At 44.5% G+C, this 17472-nt stretch overlaps 1 long non-coding RNA gene across 1 annotated transcript; it reads left to right on the top strand.

The window, feature by feature from the left end:
• The first annotated feature begins 2591 nt into the window (after positions 1-2591).
• Positions 2592-10359, top strand: LOC123994204. The gene is made up of 3 exons (XR_006831598.1): positions 2592-2780; positions 7574-7746; positions 8286-10359. It is a non-coding gene; the product is annotated as an uncharacterized LOC123994204 (long non-coding RNA).
• Positions 10360-17472: the final 7113 nt, after the last annotated feature.

The raw sequence follows: 17472 nt of genomic DNA, 5'->3' as shown, positions 1-17472 counted from the left end.
AACATATGAAAGCTGGTGGTTCCTTTTAATATTGAGTCTTCAATATTCCCAGGTAAGGGCCGCGGCTTTTGTGGAGTGATGGGTAACGATGCTTCGTGGGTGACTGTTGTTGATGTGTGCAGAGGGTCCCTGGTTTGCACCCAGGTATGGGCGAGGGGACGGTCTAAAGTTATACTGTTACACAGTACAGTGTACAGCAAGCAGTTTAGCAGTTACACCGGCAGGCACCGTGGCAATAAATTAATAAAATCGAAAGCTTACCTTTACTTGGAAGAGTTGCAGTGTTGGATAGCATTAGCCAGCTAGCTAACATAAATAGCATTCCTCTCTGTTTGAGTCAAGTTGTGAGTACGCTAAATTAGCTGCATCAGCTAGCTAAGTAAGTAAAAGGTAAACTAAGAAGAATCAAATAAAAAATGTTGACACAGGTGTTACCACAGGTGCAAAATATGTGGACAGAGGAGCTCTAACAGTTCCTCTGTCCAGTGTCTGTGTTATTTTGTGTTCATAATTTTTTCTTTTTATTGACCAGTCTGAGATATGGCTTTTTCTTTGCAACTCTGCCTAGAAGGCCAGCATCCCGGAGTCGCCTCTTCACTGTTGACGTTAAGACTGGTGTTTTGAGGGTACTATTTAACGAAGCTGTCAGTTGAGGACTTGTGAGGAGTCTGTTTCTCAAACTAGACACTAATGTACTTGTCCTCTTTCTCAGTTGTGCACCGGGGCCTCCTACTCCTCTTTCTATTCTGGTTAGAGCCAGTTTGAGCTTTTCTGTAAAGGGAGTAGTACACAGCGTTGTATGAGATCTTCAGTTTCTTGGCAATTTCACGTATGGAATAGCCTTCATTTCTTAGAACAAGAATAAACTTGACGAGTTTCAGAAGAAAGTTATTTGTTTCTAGCCATTTGAGCCTGTAATCGAACCCACAAATGCTGATACTCCAGATGCTCAACTAGTCTAAAGAAGGCCAGTTTTATTGCTTCTTAAATCAGACAACAGTTTTCAGCTGTGCAAACATAATTGCAAAAGTGTTTTCTAATGATCAATTAGCATTTTCAAATTATAAACTTGTACAAGCTAACACAATGTGCCATTGGAACACAGGAGTGATGGTTGCAGTTTTTTTTACTAGGCAGTTAAGAACAAATTCTTATTTTCAATGACAGCCTAGGAACAGTGGGTTAACTGCCTGTTCAGGGGCAGAACGACTGATTTGTACATTGTCAGCTCAGGGATTCGAACTTGTAACCTTTCGGTTCCTAGTCCAACGCTCTAACACTAGGCTACCCTGCCGCTACATGGGCCTCTGTACGCCTATGTAGATATTCCATAAAAAATCAGCCGGTTCCAGCTACAATAGTCATTTACAACATTAACAATGTCTATTTCTGATCAATTTGATGTTATTTTAATGCACCCAAAAATTCTAATGGACCCCAAACTTTTGAACGGTGGTGTGTATAGATAATATGGACAGTGTAAGAATAGCAAAGGCGTGACAAGCAGTAATTATATAGGATGAGCCTGGACTATAATACAGTATATAATATATTCCTATAATCCACAGTGGGTAAAACAGTATATAAACCTAATTAAATTGTCCAGTGTCCAATGACTATATATGTAGGGCAGCAGTCTCTAAGGTACAGGGTAGCAACCGGCTGTTAGTGACTAAGTTCAGGGCAGGGTCATTTTTTAAAGAACTAATTTGTTCAGCTATTGTCTTTCTCTCTGTTTGAGACATATTCACTGCAGTGCTAACTAGCTGTAGATAATTATTTCAACACTAGATTCCTTCTCTGATCCCTTGATTGGATGGCCTGTTCTTTTTTTACCTTTATTTAACCAGGCAAGTCAGTTAAGAACACATTCTTATTTTCAATGACGGCCTGGGAACAGTGGGTAAACTGCCTGTTCAGGGGTAGAACGACAGATTTGTACCTTGTCAGCTCAGGGGTTTGAACTCACAACCTTGCAGTTGCGAGTCCACCGCTCTAACCACTAGGCTACACTGCAAGAGCTCTGATGTGTTGGAGGACGTCCTACATAACTTGTCAAAATTACTGTGTACGTCTATGGAGGTGAGAACCATGAGCCTCCTAGGTTTTGTATTGTGAAGTCAATGTACCCAGAGGAGGGTGGAAAATAGCTGTCTTCTGGCAAGACCATGGTGCTACCCTAGAGGGTGCTGTGGAGGCTACTGTAGATCTTCATTGCAAAACAGTGTGCTTTAATCATTTATTTGGTGACATTAATATAATTTATATAATTTTATCTAGAAGGATAACTTTTCAAATGTTTCACTATTTTTATTTTTAGGAAATTCACTGAGTTGGATGGTCCTCCCCTTCCTCCTCTGAAGAACCTCCACAGACACACACACCATGCATCCTCCTCCCTATCTTTATTATGCTACTTGTTTCTCATCCATACATGGAATCTTACTTATTAACCCTGACTTATAAGTATCAATTGCAGAGTGCCCGAAAGTGTTAAAACAGACACTGTGGCAGAGGGTCTATGAAAAGAGTGTCTGTGAAAAGAGACTATGGGGTTATTTCCTCAGGTATCCAAGGTGAGCAGGGGACTCCGGGACCCAAAGGCTCCCAAGGCCCTCCAGGTCCCTAATTTGCCGGGCCAGTACAGGACGGCTTCCGATTCACCCGTCACAGCCAAAAGCAGAACGTGCCACAGTGCCCAGGGGGCAGCAACCTCATCTACTCCGGATACTCCGTCCTGTTCATCAATGGCAACAACAGAGGCCATGGCCCGAATCTGGGTATGAGGATACACACACATACACACACATGGATGCACATATAAATACATATACATAGGCATGCATACATTTATACACACACAACCACACACGCACACACACAGATATTCATGCATATACCGTATATAACCCAAAGACATGCACACACAGTCTCCGAAGACGATCCCAATCCCTGCTCTTCTATTCGATAACATAACAACGGTTCCGGCTCCTGGATATACTGCTTTCTGCACAATAGAAATACATTGATTATATTTCTCTGGTTTGCCCGCTGTCCAGGTACACTGGGGAACTGTCAGCCTCGTTTCTGTCAGCCTTTCTCTACCATGCCCTTCTTATTCTGCAACACAGACAGCACGAGCCGCTAAGCCTCCCTCAAAGACTACTCCTACCAGCTGTCCACGGATGAGGCCATGCATCGCTTGGTATGGCCCTCATCTCTGGTGACTCACTGGAGAGATATGTCAGCAGGTTCTGCTCTAGTATACACTGGTTTGAACAGATTGTCCTAGACATAACACAGGAAGGAACTCCAATGTCACTCCATAAGTAAATATGGGTCTGCCCTGATAGCTGGGAATCCCCATTCTGCTGGGTAAAATGCCCCTGGGGGGGATGTATTGAATTGACTTGAATTGTGAATTTAATTGAATTACAGTTGCAAAATTCCAGTAACTTTGCCAAAATCCAGAAATCCCGTTTGGAATATTCCTGTAATCAGAAAGGAATTAGCAGGACATCTGGAATCTTCCAACCAAGATTTTTGGAAAACCTGGGAATTTTGAGAAAGTTACTCACTCCAAAGCTAGCTTGAATTTTGCAACCCTAAATTGAAATGAATTAATGGAAAATTATGCTGGCATGTTTCCTTGTCTGCCCAAGCATGCTCTTCAGAGTCAATGTGATGTATGTTTATGTCAGCGTCAGTGGTATATAGGCGAGGACGGAGTCAAGCGCAGGAAACAGAACTGAGTAAAAAATAATGTACTTTACTCTGGAAAAAAATAAACAGTACAAAATATCCACGTAGGGAAATACAAACCCTAACACACAAGACTAACACATAACAGGAACAATCACGCACAACACATAATGGGAACCAGAGGGTTAAATAAGGAAATAATAATAATAACTAAATGGGAACCAGGTGTGTACACTCAAGACATAACAAATGGAAAACAGAAACATGGATTGGTGGCAGCTAGAAAGCCGGTGACGACGAGCGCCGAACACCGCCCGAACAAGGAGAGGCACCAACTTCGGCAGAAGCCGTGACAGTTTTTTTTTTAACTGCCAAATTATATCAATCAATCATACCGCATTTGCGCTATATGGGCTGGCTTTGTCTTTGTGCTGGCTACTCTTTTGTCATGGTAGGAACTACAGTCTGAGAAAGAGGAATTGTCACAGGTGTTGTTGGAAGTAGACCAAAGTGCAGCGTGGTGAGCGTACATTTTCTTTATTTTAAAAATGTTGCCAACAAAACAACAAACGAAAGAAACAACCATGAAGCTTACAGGGCTAAGCTTACAGGGCCTCTGGTGTGGGACATAGACCCCGCTCCACCTCTGGCTCAAACCGCTTTGGTGGTGCCTCTGGTGTGGGGACCCTCGCCGCCGACCCCGGACTGGGAACCCTCGCTGCCGACCCTGGACTTGGGACCCTCGTTGTGGGCCCCGGACTGGGGACCCTCTTTGCGGGCCCCGGACTAGCCACCCTCGTTGCGGGCCCCGGACTGGGCACCCTCGTTGCGGGCCCTGGACTGGGCACCCTCGTTGCGGGTCCCGGACTGGGCACCCTTGCTGGGGGCTCCGGACTGAAGGACGTCGCTGGAGGCTCCGCACTGAAGGACGTCGCTGGAGGTTCCGGAAATGGAGACCGTCGTTGGAGGCTTCATGCCATAACTCCTCACTGGAGGCTTCGTGCCATGGATCATCACTGGATGCTTCTTGCCATGAATCATCACTGGATGCTTCTTTGCCATGGATCATCACTGGAGGCTTCGTTCCATGGATCATCACTGGAAGCTTCGTGCCATGGATCATCACTGGAGGCTTCTTGCCATGGAACATCACTGGAGGCTTCGTTCTGGGTGCAGGCACAGTACTCACCAGGCTGGGGAAACACACAGGAGGCCTGGTCCTTGAAGCATGCACAGGACTCACCGGGCTGGAGAGACACACGGGAGGCCTGGTGCATGGGGCGGGCATCGGATACACTGGGCCGTGAAGGTGCCCTGGGGTCTCGAGCACAGAGCTGGAACAACCCGTTTTGGCTGGATGCCCACTTCCACCCGGCAAATGCGGGACCCTGGCACAGAGCACACCGGACTGTGAATGCTCACTCGAGACACTGTGCGCTTCACCCCATAACACAGTGTCTGACCAGTCACATGCTCCTCAAAGCGACTGTCTTGCTCCAAACTCCAACCCCTCCAAACTCTTTCATCCCTCTCCACTGCCAACCACTTCTCGCTCAAACGGTCCAAGAATTTCTCCTCGGTCTCGGACTCACCCCTCAGCACCGACGCCCACGTCAACCGCCCCCCCAAAAAAAATATTTTGGGGCTGCCTCTCACGTTTCCGTCGTGTCCTCTCCTCCTGACCACGCTGCATGGTCCTTTGGTGGTGGGTAGTTCTGTCACGGGTGTCATTGGAAGTAGACAAAAGTGCAGCATGGTGAGCGTGCATTTTCTTTATTTTTGAAATGTCGCCAACAAACAAATGACACAACCGTGAAACTTACAGGGCTAAGTGCCACAAACAATATTAACTACCCACACTGAAAGGAGGGAAAAAGGGCTCCCTAAGTATGATTGCCAATCAGAGACAACGATAGACAGCTGTTGCCGGTTTGAATCCCATGTGTGATAGGGGAAAATCTGTTCAAGAGTGGGCCTGAGGGTTGCTGCCATCAGTGTCGTAGATGCCATCACCTGCGGTTGTACCTGTGCAAGACACTTAACCCCTAAACTGTCCAATGGGCATTGCACTAGTAGCTGCCTTGATTCAATCCGGATTCAATCCGTAGTCCTGAAGTTTGACGTGACAGCATGATTCAAATTTAAAGGCAATGTCTCCGCTCTAGTGGAGTCTGTATTCACAGTAAATGCTGCATATGTCGGGCTCAATTGGAAATTACATTTAAATGTTGATTACCCAATCAATTTGTAACGCTTCAGAGATACATGATTGTGTGTGTATATCAGAGGGGTTGGGCACAGCAGAAGACCAATTTCCATTTCGAGCAATCAATCAGTAAGACCTCCTGCAGGGGGCTGGGATAAAAAATATAAAATAATTTAAAAAATATATAGGACAAAACACATATCACAAAAAGAGAGACACCACAACACCACATTGAGACTGAAGACAACAACACAACATGGTAGCAGCACAACATGGTAGCAGCACAAAACATGATACAAACATTATTGGGCACAGACAACAGCATAAAGGACAAGAAGGTGGAGAGAACAATTATTTTGATTACCTTCCCTTTTTCATATTTTGTTACATTACAACCATTTTCTAAAATTGATTAAATAATATTTTTCCTTATCAATCTACACACAATACCCCATAATGACAAAGCAAAATCAGGGTTTTTATTTTTTTTTATTTTGCATTGGTATTTTATTCGAGATCACCATTTGCTGCTGCCAAGGCACCAGCTTCTCTTCCTGAGTTCCAAACACATTAAGACACTTACAATAAACATAAAACAGTACATTATATAACACTGTCACACAACCACATATCCACAACACAAAATGTATGACACCACCATACAACAATATTACAATGTACATGTGTGTTAAGTGCATGTGCTTAGCGCCCATGTGTGTATTCATGACAGTCTATAATCCAGGGTTATTCCAAGCAGTTCAGTCACCTCAACTTGCTACATTTCCATGTTATTAATTACAATATTTGTTTGAGGTTTATGGTTTAGTGAATGATTTGTCCCAAATACAATGCTTTTAGTTTTTGAAATATTTAGGACTAGTTTATTCCTTGCTATCTATTCTGAAACAAACTGCAGCTCTTTGTTAAGTGTTGCAGTCATTTCACTCGCTGTAGTAGCTGACGTGTATAGTGTTGAGTCATCCGCATACATAGACACACTCGCTTTACTCAAGCGAGTGGTATGTCGTTAGTGAAGATTGAAAAAGGTAAGGCGCCTAGACACATGCCCTGAAGAATTCCTGATTCTACCTGGATTATATTGGAGAGATTGCTATTAAGGAACACCCTCTGTGTTCTGTTAGACATAACTCTTATCAAAAAATATTAGCAGGGGGTGTACATTTGGGTGTGTACATTTTCTAACACATTTGTTTTTCCAGCAGCAGACTATGATCGATAATGTGAAAAGCTGCATTGAAGTCTAACAAAACAGCCCCCACAATATTTTTGATCATAAATTTCTCTCAGCTGATCAGTCATCATCAGTCATTTGTATAACTGCTATGCTTGTTGAATGTCCTTTCCTATAAGATTGCTGAAAGTATGTTGTCAATTAGTTTCCTGTAAAACAGTGCTTTGTCATTATGGGGTATTGTGTGTAGACTGAGGATGAAAAAAAAACACAATTTATATCAATTTTAGAATAAGGCTGTGAACGTAACAGAATGTGTAAAAAGTCAAAGGGTCTGAATACTTTCTGAATGCACCATGTGTCCACAATGATTTTCAGAGTCTTTGGTTTGCTGGTAATAGAACTCTGGTAGTGCTAAAGATGACATTCTGTGCTATATCTTATCATGTTATATATGTAAAGTGTGTTCACAGCAAACAGGGGCTGGAGCAGAGGGCTCTGGTCAGCTGCTGGCCTCTTCGTGGTCCTGCCTAGAAGAGTTCAGGAAGATTGCCTTCATTGAGTGCCATAGGCGAGGGACTTGCAATTACTACACTGACTCCTACAGCTACTGGCTGGCCCTGTTGGACCCCGAAAACATGTTCAGGTAAAACCAGCATATTGTGAATATTGTCTTCTTCATAAAGTAATTCATTATACAGTACACATTTACCCGGTGTTTTCACATTATCCGGCACTCTATTGATGAACTAGTGAGTGCTATAATATTTATTTGAAAACCATGTCTCAGTTAGTTCCATAATTATATAAAGGAACTTTGTGCCTACAGCTGCAACATCTCAGTAGAGTATTCATCAATGCATTGCTGTAATGTGGTCTGACATATGCAAACTTCTTCTTCTGCTAACACAGTAAAGCCAGGCCTTAGACAGTGAAAGGAGACTAGCAGGGGAGTATAGTCAGTCACTGTCAGGTCTGTATGAAGCAGTGGCAGTGACCCTAAGAGCTAGAACTGATAGTGAATAAACTGGAGATGCACCTCCCGTTATCAGCCACTGTAGGGCAACAGAGAGACTGAAGAATTCAATAAAGACAGTGTTTCAATCATTGTGCTTCCTGGGATACCAAAGGATTTCTCAATTCTTACATGCGCTGATCCTGTTTTCCATGTTTCATCCCCTCCAGTCCTCTCCTCGGCTCACGCTGATATTTTCAGCAAGGGATAGACAGAAGGAGAGTGCACAAGGAAACAAGGAAAGACTATTGAGACGCAACCTGTTAGTGGCATCTGCTCAATCTGACGTTTTGTTCTCAGTTTTACTGTTTGTTTGTTTGTATTTTGTTTTTATTACTAAATGACTGTTTTATGATTGACTGTTTTATGGCAGATGGTCAGTGTGATCCAGGACTAGATTCAATCAGTTCAGCATTAAGCCGTGATAACCGACAGCTGCAGAGCATAATCATGCGTTGGAGCCGATGGCGCTATAGAATAAATATATTTTTTAATATATGTCAAACAGTTAATATGTTGACACATTTGCTAGAAAATCAGAGGTCTTAGGTTTGAGCCTTGGTTTGGGACGAATCAGGAGGAAGGGGTTCTCGCTAAGTAAGTACCGTGACCCTGATGAGCAGTTGGGTTCAGGTCATCATCCGGAATCACTTGCTTTGAAGCAAGTTGAGAAGGGGTGAGTGTAACAGAGCTAATAACATACTATAAGCTCACTCCACAGCTAGCGTGAAATGTATCCGAAGGAGCAATTTAATTCAATATTTTTCAGTAGCTCAAAAAAAAAATGGTTGGTAATGTCAAGGAAGGCGGTCACGTGTGTTAGCAAGGCAGAGGTCCTCGGTTCGAGCATCAGTGTGAGCCCGAATCAGGAGGAAGTGGTTCTCCCTAGCAGGCAGGCTGACCTCTGTAACATAGGCTATATATAAATAATAACACTCAAAAATCACAAAATAAAATAATAAGGATTTATATCAGCCTAATCGAGGTCTAGATTCTCACATTACCGTGTTTGAACTTGTATCACTGCATGGGATTTCTACTAATGTGACTTGGTGTATATAGCCAGGAGCAGCTTGTGGATTTTACATCTCCAATGCAGTTACCCCTCCGACACCGCCCTAAACAAAATAAATGATATGCTATGCAGTTGTTGGTTATCGCGGGTTAACGCTGAACTGATTGAATCTAGGACTCAGTCTTTTTGATACATTTGAATGGAAAGTTAACTGCCTGACAAAGTGCCTGACTGCCTGAGGACTCTTGTTGGATGCTATGTAATAAGGAGAGGGAGGAATGCTCTTCACACTGAAAAATAAACTGTCCGACTCAAAAGTCTTAAATAATACAAAATGTTTTGTGCAAAAAGTTTTTTTTAAATGCACAAAACTGGTGATCTAAAATAATGCAAAATCCATGGTGCAAAAGTTAAACATGCTTTTAAAAAGCGTGATCATGTTTTGCACCTTTTACTCTCACATTTTGTCAAATAAAAATAGGAATTTCCCACTGAATCCAGAGATGTTTTGCAGTCTGCATGGCCTCTCCTTCTCCTTACTGCTACTGCTGCTCTATTACCGACAGCATGCTGAATGGACTCATTTAGCCTGGGCAGAAACACATTTTTCTCATTACTGGATGCACATTTGAATGAAAGGTTCAGATTGAATTCCACCACTTTTAAACATCATATTCATTATCTCCAGCACCATACCAGTCTACATACTGTATGTGCAAATGGTCTGTAGTCAAAAAGATAAGAAGAAACACATGATGTCATCAACATTAAAACTGAAAATGGTGCTGGAGATAAAGAATACAAGTTTAAAAAGTGGTGGAATTCCACTTTAACTGCCTGTCTAGCTACCTGATGGCCTGTCTATGTGTTGGATATTATGTTGTCTATTGTGTGCTAAGAGTATGATAGCAATCTGGTAGAAGATTGGTACCTTATTGGGAGTACATCAGTTACAGATCAGCTGTTAACGCCAGACAGCTGAACTAGGATCAGTTTTGTTATCAGCAATTGAGTTTGGAGGGAAAAGCGTGAACATTTCACTTAAAGACAGCGAGTGCAATGCATTATGATGCATTCCAATCCAAATTCAAATCTAGAGTCGGATTTCTATTCCGCAACAAAGCCTCCTTCACTCACGCCGCCTAACTTACCCTAGTAAAACAGACTATCCTACCGATCCTCGACTTCGGCGATGTCATCTACAAAATACCTTCCAATACTCTACTCAACAAACTAGATGCAGTTTATCACAGTGCCATCCGTTTTGTTACTAAAGCACTTTATACCACTCACCAATGCGACCTGTATGCTCTAGTCGGCTGGCCCTCGTTACATATTCGTCGCCAGACCCACTGGCTCCAGGTTATCTACAAGTCCATGCTAGGTAAAGCGTCGCCTTATCCCAGTTCACTGGTCACGATGGCAACACCCACCCGTAGCACGTTCTAGCAGGTGTATCTCACTGATCATCCCTGAAGCCAACACCTCATTTGGCCGCCTTTCCTTGCTGTTCTCTGCTGCCTGTGACTGGAACGAATTGCAAAAATCGCTGAAGTTGGAGACTTTTATTTCCCTCTCCAACTTTAAACATCTGCTATCTGAGCAGCTAACCGATCGCTGCAGCTGTACATAAGTCCAATTTACCTACCTCATACCCATACTGTTTTATTTATTTACTTTTCTGCTCTTTTGCACATCAGTATCTCTACTTGCACATGATCATCTGATCATTTATCACTCCAGTGTTAATCTGCTAAATTGTAATTAATCGCCTACCTCCTCATGCCTTTTGCACACAATGTATATAGACTCTTTTTTTCTACTGTGTTATTGACTTGATTATTGTTTACTCCATGTGTAACTGTGTTGTTGTCTGTTCACACTGCTATGCTTTATCTTGGCCAGGTCGCAGTTGTAAATGAGAACTTGTTCTCAACTAGCCTACCTGGTTAAACAAAGGTGAAAAAATAAATACAAAATAAATAAATAATGCACTGCCTTTAAAATGTATGATACCCTTACAATATCTTTGTAGCATCTCAGAGTGCTCCTGAGTTTTAACAGATGTATGTGTATAAAAGATTGAGAGCCAATACATGCTTATAACAGGTCATAATGCATTATACCGTCATAAGTAAAGTGTTACCAAAAAATAATTTAGCAAAGACACATGTCGCTCATATCACTAAATGTATTTTCATTAGAATGTCTTAGTAACTTTATCTTAGATGTGTAAACACTGTAGTTGGTTGAATACTGCTGTATACCCACAATGGACATAAATCAATTATGTTGTAATAATCACCTTGTCAGGGAGATATTGAATAATATGATAAAAAATGTGTTAACATGCTCTCAACTTGGCCCTTTAAATAGATTGAGCTTTAAGTGTAGTATTTATATGGAGAGATAGAGTTATCATAATTTCACTGTCCATTGGCGTGTATTCTTTCCAATGCAACCATACCCACTGTATTAATCACATTTAATACCAAAGTGAGTTGGCTGTGCATTTCCCATTTATCTGTACAATAATATCACTTTGATTTCCATATTGCTTTCCAATGTTGTGCCTTGCCTGCACCCTTTTTAACTGACCTCCTTGCTTTTCAAACAAAATATTGTACCATACTTCTTGAGAAATACCCCAAAAAGTGTTGTCTGTATGGACACTGTTGCACATAACTCTTGTATAACCGATGCACTTCATTAACATTGTGTATCGATGCTCATTTCTGTGTGAATTACTTCACTCCCTAATGGTAATGTAATTCATGTGCAAATTGTATTGTATAGCTTGAGTTCGTTTAGAGATGTATTTTAAAAAAGAGACTGTTGTCAGCCTTGAGTTGAATAATTTTCTGTTCCAGGAAGTGCTAAATTAACTTAAAGGTAAAGCAATTACTTAACTTTCTGCCATACTACTGTGTATATCATCTACTGTTGTCACGCCTTGGTCTTAGTATTTTGTGTTTTCGTTATTTATTTGTTCAGGCCAGGGTGTGACATGGGTTTATTTTTGTTGTGTTTTCGTATTGGGGTTTTAGTAGGCATTGGGATTGCGGCTGAGTAGGGGTGTCTAGCATAGGCTTGGCTGCCTGAGGCGGTTCTCAATCAGAGTCAGGTGATTCTCGTTGTCTCTGATTGGGAACCATATTTAGGTAGCCTAGGTTTCACTGTGTGTTTTGTGGGTGATTGTTCCGGTCTCTGTGTTTGTTGTCACAAGATCGGCTGTATAGGTTTTCACTTTTCTTTTGTTGTTTTGTATATTAAGTTATTTCATGTATTGTTCATTTTTCATTAAAGAACATGAGTAACCACCACGCCACATTTTGGTCCGCTCCTTTTTCAACAGACGAACGTCGTTACAACTGTATCATCTTAATTTCTCAGCCACAAGCATAGGGGTTTGGTAAATTAAACTGCCTTGTATAACTGCCCATAGAAATGAACTCAAAGGCCGCTCTTGTTATTTTGTATTGCAAGCAGCAGCCACATGTATTTAACAAATAAGGGTCTGAAGCATTGTATGCCCAACATTTCCCCTCCATAGTTGTAATGAACTGAAACAGTTCAGAATGGAATCTGTCTGTGTTTGTCACACTTGTCTGTGTGTTTGTGTGCGTATGTGGGTACTTGCGTGCGTGCGTGTGTGTGTGTGTGCATCTGGGTGTGCTTCCGTGTGTGTGTGTGTGTGTGTGTGTGTGTGTGTGTGTGTGTGTGTGTGTGCGTGCGTGCGTGCGTGCGTGCGTGCGTGCGTGCGTGCGTGCGTGCGTGTGTGTGTGTGTGTGTGTGTGTGTGTGTGTGTGTGTGTGTGTGTGTGTGTGTGTGTGTGTGTGTGTGTGTGTGTGTGTGTGTGTGTGTGTGTGTGTGTGTGTGTGTGTGTGTGTGTGTGTGTGTGTGTGTGTGTGTGTGTGTGTGTGTGTGTGTGTGTGTGTGTGTGTGTGTGTGCGTGCGTGTGTGTGTGTGCGTGCGTGTGTGTGTGTGTGTATGGGGGTGCTTGCGTGCGTGTGTGTATGGGGTGCTTGCATGCGTGTGCGTGTGTGTGCGTGCATGCGCGTCCAATGCACATTTTCTGTGCCATTGAAATGCTACAACCACTAAATGTAATTTACATGTCCTTTTAACAAACCTGAAGCTCTGCTATACCATTAATCATACAGTTGTACAGGTCACCTGTCATTTCCAAGCTCAATAGTGTTGTAACAGTTAGAAACATGTAGGTGTCATGTTTGTCATTTATTATCATGTCTTGTCCCTGTGCTCCCCATTCTATTCGTTTCCCTCTGCTGGTCTTATTTGGTTCTTTCCCTCTTTCTATCCCTCTCTCTCCCCCTCCCTCTCTCACTCTCTCGCTCTCTCTTCTCTCTATCGTTCCGTTCCTGCTCCCAGCTGTTCCTATTCCCCTAATCATCATTTAGTCTTCCCACACCTGTTCCCGATCCTTTCCCCTGATTGGAGTCCCTATTTATTCCTTTGTGTTCCGTTCCTGTCCTGTCGGTTCCTTGTTTAGAATTCACCGTGCTGTGATTGTGTATCGCCCTGTCCTGTCGTGTTTTTGCCTTCATCAGATGCTGCGTGTGAGCAGGTGTCTCTGTCAGCTACGGCCTGCGCCTACCCGAAGCGACCTGCAGTCTGTGGCCGCTTCTCCTGTTATTCCCCTCTACAGACTAGAGGATTTCTGTTATTCCCTGTTTGGACATTTCCTGTTAAGGATTCAGGATTTGTCGTTTTCTGTTTGGACTTGAATAAACTCTGTTTCTGTTAAGTCGCTTTTGGGTCCTCTTTCACCTGCATGACAGAAGGAACCGATCAAGGAATGGACCCAGCGACTTCAGACGCTCGTTACACTGCCGTCAAGATCCAAGGAGCCATGCTCGGCAGACACGAGCAGGAATTGTCTGCTGCTCGCCATGCCGTGGAGAACCTGGCCGCTCAGGTTTCCGACCTCTCTGGACAGTTCCAGAGTCTACGTCTCGTGCCACCTGTTACTTCCTGGCCTGCCGAGCCTCCAGAACCTAGGGTTAATAACCCACCTTGCTACTCCGGGCAGCCCACTGAGTGCCGCTCCTTTCTCACGCAGTGTGAGATTGTGTTCTCTCTCCAACCCAACACATACTCTAGAGAGAGAGCTCGGGTTGCTTACGTCATTTCACTCCTTACTGGCCGGGCTCGAGAATGGGGCACAGCTATCTGGGAGGCAAGGGCTGATTGCTCTAACAAGTTCCAGAACTTTAAAGAGGAGATGATTCGGGTTTTTGACCGTTCAGTTTTTGGTAGGGAGGCTTCTAGGGCCCTGGCTTCCTTATGCCAAGGTGAACGGTCCATAACGGATTATTCTATTGAGTTTCGCACTCTTGCTGCCTCTAGTGAGTGGAACGAGCCGGCGCTGCTCGCTCGTTTTCTGGAGGGACTCCACGCAGTGGTTAAGGATGAGATTCTCTCCCGGGAGGTTCCTTCAGATGTGGACTCTTTGATTGCTCTCGCCATCCGCATAGAACGACGGGTAGATCTTCGTCACCGGGCTCGTGGAAGAGAGCTCGCATCAACGGTGTTTCCCTGCTCCGCATCGCAACCATCTCCCTCCTCTGGCTTTGAGACTGAGCCCATGCAGCTGGGAGGGATTCGCATCTCGACTAAGGAGAGGGAACGGAGGATCACCAACCGCCTGTGCCTCTATTGCGGAGTTGCTGGACATTTTGTTAATTCATGTCCAGTAAGAGGCCAGAGCCCATCAGTAAGCGGAGGGCTACTGGTGAGCGCTACTACTCAGGTCTCTTCATCTAGATCTTGTACTACTATGTCGGTCCATCTACGCTGGACCGGTTCGGGTGCTACATGCAGTGCCTTGATTGACTCTGGGGCTGAGGGTTGTTTCATGGACGAAGCATGGGTTCGGAAACATAACATTTCTTTCAGACCGTTAGACAAGCCTACGCCCATGTTTGCCTTAGATGGTAGTCATCTTCCCAGTATCAAATTTGAGACACTACCTTTAACTCTCACAGTATCTGGTAACCACAGTGAGACTATTTCTTTTTTGATTTTCCGTTCACCGTTTACACCTGTTGTTTTGGGTCATCCCTGGCTAGTATGTCATAATCCTTCTATTAATTGGTCTAGTAATTCTATCCTATCCTGGAACGTTTCTTGTCATGTGAAGTGTTTAATGTCTGCCATCCCTCCCGTTTCTTCTGTCCCTACTTCTCAGGAGGAACCTGGCGATTTGACAGGAGTGCCGGAGGAATATCATGATCTGCGCACGGTCTTCAGTCGGTCCCGAGCCAACTCCCTTCCTCCTCACCGGTCGTATGATTGTAGTATTGATCTCCTTCCGGGGACCACTCCTCCTCGAGGTAGACTATACTCTCTGTCGGCTCCCGAACGTAAGGCTCTCGAGGATTATTTGTCTGTGTCTCTTGACGCCGGTACCATAGTGCCTTCTTCTTCTCCGGCCGGGGCGGGGTTCTTTTTGTTAAGAAGAAGGACGGTACTCTGCGCCCCTGCGTGGATTATCGAGGGCTGAATGACATAACGGTTAAGAATCGTTATCCGCTTCCCTTATGTCATCAGCCTTCGAGATTCTGCAGGGAGCCAGGTGCTTTACTAAGTTGGACCTTCGTAACGCTTACCATCTCGTGCGCATCAGAGAGGGGGACGAGTGGAAAACGGCGTTTAACACTCCGTTAGGGCATTTTGAGTACCGGGTTCTGCCGTTCGGTCTCGCCAATGCGCCAGCTGTTTTTCAGGCATTAGTTAATGATGTTCTGAGAGACATGCTGAACATCTTTGTTTTTGTCTATCTTGACGATATCCTGATTTTTTCTCCGTCACTCGAGATTCATGTTCAGCACGTTCGACGTGTTCTACAGCGCCTTTTAGAGAATTGTCTCTACGTAAAGGCTGAGAAGTGCTCTTTTCATGTCTCCTCCGTTACTTTTCTCGGTTCCGTTATTTCCGCTGAAGGCATTCAGATGGATTCCGCTAAGGTCCAAGCTGTCAGTGATTGGCCCGTTCCAAGGTCACGTGTCGAGTTGCAGCGCTTTTTAGGTTTCGCTAATTTTTATCGGCGTTTCATTCGTAATTTCGGTCAAGTTGCTGCCCCTCTCACAGCTCTTACTTCTGTCAAGACGTGTTTTAAGTGGTCCGGTTCCGCCCAGGGAGCTTTTGATCTTCTAAAAGAACGTTTTACGTCCGCTCCTATCCTCGTTACTCCTGACGTCACTAGACAATTCATTGTCGAGGTTGACGCTTCAGAGGTAGGCGTGGGAGCCATTCTATCCCAGCGCTTCCAGTCTGACGATAAGGTTCATCCTTGCGCTTATTTTTCTCATCGCCTGTCGCCATCTGAGCGCAACTATGATGTGGGTAACCGTGAACTGCTCGCCATCCGCTTAGCCCTAGGCGAATGGCGACAGTGGTTGGAGGGGGCGACCGTTCCTTTTGTCGTTTGGACAGACCATAAGAACCTTGAGTACATCCGTTCTGCCAAACGACTTAATGCCCGTCAAGCTCGTTGGGCGTTGTTTTTCGCTCGTTTCGAGTTTGTGATTTCTTACCGTCCGGGTAGCAAGAACACCAAGCCTGATGCCTTATCCCGTCTGTTTAGTTCTTCTGTGGCTTCTACTGATCCCGAGGGGATTCTTCCTTATGGGCGTGTTGTCGGGTTAACAGTCTGGGGAATTGAAAGACAGGTTAGGCAAGCACTCACGCACACTGCGTCGCCGCGCGCTTGTCCTAGTAACCTCCTTTTCGTTCCTGTTTCCACTCGTCTGGCTGTTCTTCAGTGGGCTCACTCTGCCAAGTTAGCTGGTCATCCCGGTGTTCGAGGCACTCTTGCGTCTATTCGCCAGCGCTTTTGGTGGCCGACTCAGGAGCGTGACACGCGCCGTTTCGTGGCTGCTTGTTCGGACTGCGCGCAGACTAAGTCGGGTAACACTCCTCCTGCCGGTCGTCTCAGACCGCTCCCCATTCCTTCTCGACCATGGTCTCACATCGCCTTAGACTTCATTACCGGTCTGCCTTTGTCTGCGGGGAAGACTGTGAGAGCCGCCAATAAACGCAGGATTAAGAGTCCAAGGTATTGTTGCGGCCAGAGAGTGTGGCTTTCCACTCGCAACCTTCCTCTTACGACAGCTTCTCGTAAGTTGACTCCGCGGTTCATTGGTCCGTTCCGTGTCTCCCAGGTCGTCAATCCTGTCGCTGTGCGACTGCTTCTTCCGCGACATCTTCGTCGCGTCCATCCTGTCTTCCATGTCTCCTGTGTTAAGCCCTTTCTTCGCACCCCGTTCGTCTTCCCTCCCCCCTCCCGTCCTTGTCGAGAGCGCACCTATTTACAAGGT

Source organism: Oncorhynchus gorbuscha, linkage group LG13 (genome assembly GCF_021184085.1).
Source record: "Oncorhynchus gorbuscha isolate QuinsamMale2020 ecotype Even-year linkage group LG13, OgorEven_v1.0, whole genome shotgun sequence".
In the NCBI taxonomy this organism is placed as follows: Eukaryota; Metazoa; Chordata; class Actinopteri; order Salmoniformes; family Salmonidae; genus Oncorhynchus; species Oncorhynchus gorbuscha.
This window is presented reverse-complemented; position numbering and strand designations above follow the sequence as displayed.